The following is a 5,154-nucleotide window of genomic DNA, read 5'->3' on the forward strand; positions in this document are numbered from 1 at the left end:
TTAAGATTTGTAAACTGTCACTTTGCAAAGCAGGAGTTGGTAGAAATGCTAGGCAATTATGGATGCCATGCCTTTTGAAATTGTTTTGAATATGTGAGACCTTGACCTTTATAGACTCGTAGATAGAAATATATGCGATATCCCTAATAAGGGGTAATTTCGTCATTTTCTCAATAAGCCCATAAAAGTAAGTTTTAAACAATATTATGGCTTAAGTAGGTCTAAAGAATAAATGAATGATGAAAATATGGGTGAAATGACAAGGAAATAAAATTTTTGATGACTTTCATGTTCTAGGGGCAAAATGGTAATTTTGTGACCCGAGGATAAAATGGGAATTTTTGGAATTTTACACCACCTGACACTTATCATGCCCATGCATTTCATCCATTAACATTTTACATTGTGGATAATTGAAACATTTTATGTGGTGGAGAGAGATTGCTTAATGGATAAGTATTACACATGGACCAATGGAAACATGCCATGTGTCAAGCTTGGATCATTCTAGAATTTCCTTGTAAAATCTATTTAAAACTCTCTTAGTCTCACCCATATGGCTGGCCAAAGCATGAAGTGAAGAGGAAAGGAAAGAACACAAACCCTAGGTGGGAAAATTGAAGAAAAAGTGTGGGATTCCAAGGAATTAAGCAAGGTAAAGTGAAAATTCTTTATTTTTACTTGAGATTTACAATACCCATGCTTTATTTTCTTATTTCTATGGTTGAGAAACATGATTTCATAGTGAATAAGTGGTAGGCAAAATGGGTATGGAGAGAGAATGATCTTAGATTGGTTTGATTTTTAGGTATGTTAGTGTTTTTAGGTGATTAATGATGTGTAGCATGAAAACAAATGAAGAAAACCACCAAAGGTTTGTTGCCCATCAATAGCCAAATTCTCTAAGTGAATAATGAGGAAGAATGGGATGTTATTCTAGGTGATTTGATTAAGAAATAATAGTTTTTGGTGTAGGAATTAATGAATAATGGTGAGGAAATTAAGTAGGAAAAATCACGGAGTTAGTGTACCATTGTTGGCCGAAAATTCCAAGAAGAAAAATGAAGATAAATTTTGCCTAATTGTGTGTTAATTAGTTTGTGCTTGGTGAATTGAGGGATTGGAAAAGAAATGGAGCAAGTTGGAGTGAAATTGGATGCATTGGCCAATTTATCGGATGAAAAATTGACTTAGGCCAATACCGAGTCTAGATGGCTACCTGTGCATTTTTAATTTCATATCATATATATATTGAGCCTGAAATAGCTTATGACTATTAGACATAATTTAATTGGAATATGTGTCATGGATTATGGCTAGGTGGTGAGCCATTGCGTACGGGTAAAGGACTATACCCGCAGACTGAAAATAGAAGTATTTCTACTCCTTATACCGGTGAGTGGACTTGCATTTCAAAACTTGTTTTGGGGATATAATGTATTTGTTAAACATTTGAATGGATTATCCAACTTTTCATAAAACAAGTGCCTTGGGAACAAGCTTTTGATAGATTGTCTTCATCTTGTGACATGTGACTATTATTGATTCATGCATTACCACATTGTGTTGATATATATATATGAATACATTGTTGTGTAATGATATTGACTCGGCTATGTGCGAGTAGGGAGTGTGCATAAGCTGATGATGACCCGGTTATGTGTGAGTAAGGAGTGCGCATAACCCGGTGATGACCCAGTTATGTGCGAGTAGGGAGTGCACATAACCCGGTGATGACCTAGCCATGTGCGAGTAGGGAGTGCGCATGAGCTGGGAATGATGATGATGGGATGGTGTGCATGATGATGATGGGTATATGGTTGTAAATGCAAATATGTGAGCATTTGATTTGTTGAAATTTGAGAGTTTACATGTGTTACATGTTGCTATTGTTATTTTAGTAGGATGGCTTGTTTTAAGGGAAAAGGAGACTTTTTCCTTGATGTTCTGATCCTCGTTGCAGTGAGATTCATTCTCGCTACAGCGAGAAACTCTCGAATTTGAGGGCCTTCACTAAACCTGGTTCTCGCTGCAGCGAGAATGAAGTTCGGTGCAGTGACAAACTTTCTGTCCATTTTGCTAACTTGTGGGTTTTTGCCATATTTCTTATTTCTTTGGTACGATAGTTGAGCATGGATCTTTGTAAAGTGATTTACTCATGTGGGGTTTACATAAAGGGTTTAAAAGAGCCAAAACAATTGCATTGTTTTGAGAAAATGAATGCATCATGATTTCGTTAAACATTCCTTATAGTATGCTTGTTCCCTTTCTTGTTCACTCACTGAGTTTATGATCACCGCTTTCAACTTCATATTTTCAGATTAAGAGACAGCCGGTAACTAGGACGAGGTGTCCTCGTGGGCTTGTATCCATCTTTTGGTAGGCGTCTCAGCATTCAGTAGCTGTACATTCATCCAAGTCTCTCCCCTGGACATCGAGTCTCCTTTTGTTGTGTATAGATGAACCTAATGTGAATTATTAAGATACATGTATAGACAGTGTATATACATTTATTTGGTATGCCAGTATGAAGTGGCAATGCTTAATATTATTTTGATTCTAAGTTATGATATATGACTTAGTAGTTTATGATGGAATGATGAACATGTCAGATTAATAGGCTTGCTTGGGCTTAGTGGACTACGTCCATTGGGCCCATGCGCCGGTCATGACCCGAAATTTGGGTCGTGATAGAATATATATATATAAGCTATATATGTAAAGGGTTTTAGAAATCGGGAAACAAGCTCTTTACCATGGTTTATGTCAAAATGTGCCTTATTTGTTTTTGTGATGTGCATTCATGAATAAATTACATACATTCACCATGTTGAATTGGTATTTAAACCTTTTTCAAGGTTTTACAGTATAAAGTCTTACAAACGAGTTTATCATGTTACCACGATTGGTATTTGGGAAATATATTTAAAATGAGCTTTTGAGAACCCAATTTGCTTTTTAAATGGTTTTGTGAAACTGGGAGATTCGAGAGTAAGTCGAATGTCGCATCAGGATAGTGTGACCCTTGTGCACAAGTGAGCTCTAGCTAGAGAACATTTGGGTCGTTGACGGGCTATTAGACATGGCTAGGCCATGGTCTATGATATATATACGTGGCAAGGCCACGGGTTGATATACATGGCTCGGCTACAAATTCATATACGTGGTTGTGACCACTTGATTTCTCCGACGTCAACCAACATCGTCAAGATTGCCATGGCTATGGGAATCCGGTGGAGGGGGGGGCCTCCCAAAAGTTATTACGTGGAAGTGGGTCCACAAGTTGATTACTACGATTACCTACTCGAGAGTGTTATCTCTCTGGGTTTTCAAATACGTATTCTTTCACATGGTGAGAATTATGAGTTTTTCTGCAACTCTTTTATTTATATGATGATTTGTGTTTAATATCTTGAGAATGAGATCGTTTATAAACTTGTGTGTAAGCATCGATATTGCTTGATTTTACAAGAGCGTACGTGCTTATGTTAGCCTAATTTTAAGTAAAGGACAACAAATGATTTCGATGATAGAAATCTTTTACTTGCCCTGGTTTTATTATATTACTTGAAGTGATTATTTTGCAACACAACTTTTGGGTTTGCATATAAGGCACAAATGCTTCATTTCATTTTAAATTGTTTATATATATTAGTATATTTTTAATGTTCAAATTATCTACCCTTGGCTTGTTTCCCATCTGTGCCCTGCTCACAAAGCCAATGATCATTGAGTTTGTGAGACTCACCCCCTTATCTTCCCTTTTTGTAGATAAGTGATCAGCTCAAGTGTATTGTCCCAACATTTTGATGTGCTGCAATGAAGGTAATTGCATCTCTTAGACTTCCACTCCGAGTCATTCTGTTACATAGTGGTCGTGTTGTGTAGAATAGTTAGACTTATAAAAATTATTAGCTATCATAAATGTCTTTACTAAAAGCTTGAGGTTGTGTAATGAATTCTAAGTGTGATGTTGAAACTATCTTGAAGCTGGTTAAACAAGGATATTGTGTGTAGTTGCTACACCTTAATTACAATTGTTTATTGCTTTAAGTAAATGATAGTATGAGTATTGCAAGTCGATTTACTTATGCATTAGAATTTTGATTTAATTATCCGAAATCTCAACTAAGGCATGTTCAAGATTTGGCAGGTTCACTCGCAAGTCTTGGACGTTGGTAACGATATGGGAGAAGGTCTGTCACGACCCGATACTGCCCTCGAGCCCGTGACAACCGTCGCGATGTCCCGATGACACTCATTACCCGAAATGCCAACCGGAACCCTGCAAGGCTTTAATATCAATTTCTCATTTCCCCTGTGAGTAACCGTTGCCAAATATCATGTTCTAAAAGATTTTAAGCTATTTCTAGCTTAAAACAATAAAAAAATGATTTTTGACTCACAGGGGCATTTTGGTCATTTTTCCTTGAAAATTTTAAAGCCAGCTAAAAATGTAGTATGCGAGTACAAAACACATAATTCATAATCAAAAATAAGTTTAAACGTCTAAAACCTTCATTTAAAATGAAATTATGACTATTTGAATATAATAAAAATATTCAATAAAATGTTCTATTTTCTTATAAAACAATTTTTATAGAGTTATCTGTAAGAAATTTTTGTAGCGTAAAAGAAAAATAAATTCATACATATTGTAATACAAATAGTCAAGGTATGTAATTTAATTTACAATGACACGTGGGCCCCCAAATGACAAAAGTGAACGAAGGCTGTGAACCTACGATTTTTTAAAAAGTAAAGCCAACTGTAGCTTTCGACGATATCAGCTATCTATAGCCTATTCTGAGCCTGAAATGGGTGGAAAGGAGGGTGGTGAGATTATATAATCCCAGTGAGTAAACAAACACCATCCAAAATATCTAAAGTCGAGTAAATGGAGACGATTAAAACATTCCATCTCAATATGTAATTCATAACATAAATATTCATTTCATTTAAATAATCAACATGGCTTATAAGTATCTTAAAAGCTTGGCTCCTGCCAAAATCATTCTCGGGAATACCTTGGTTGAGGCATCTAACTGGGTCCACCAAGACTGTTAAACATTTCGTATACACGTAAACATATTTTTAGTTTGAAAAACACAACTGTTCCTTGGCATTAGCGGAGTTCATCATCACGAGGTGGTT

At 35.9% G+C, this 5,154-nt stretch overlaps 1 long non-coding RNA gene across 1 annotated transcript; it reads left to right on the forward strand.

Moving 5' to 3' along the window:
- On the forward strand, positions 615–2,352 carry LOC108661734. The gene is made up of 3 exons (XR_001927511.1): positions 615–655; positions 1,321–1,395; positions 2,321–2,352. It is a non-coding gene; the product is annotated as an uncharacterized LOC108661734 (long non-coding RNA).

Source organism: Theobroma cacao, chromosome 4 (genome assembly GCF_000208745.1).
Source record: "Theobroma cacao cultivar B97-61/B2 chromosome 4, Criollo_cocoa_genome_V2, whole genome shotgun sequence".
Classification (NCBI taxonomy): domain Eukaryota; kingdom Viridiplantae; phylum Streptophyta; class Magnoliopsida; order Malvales; family Malvaceae; genus Theobroma; species Theobroma cacao.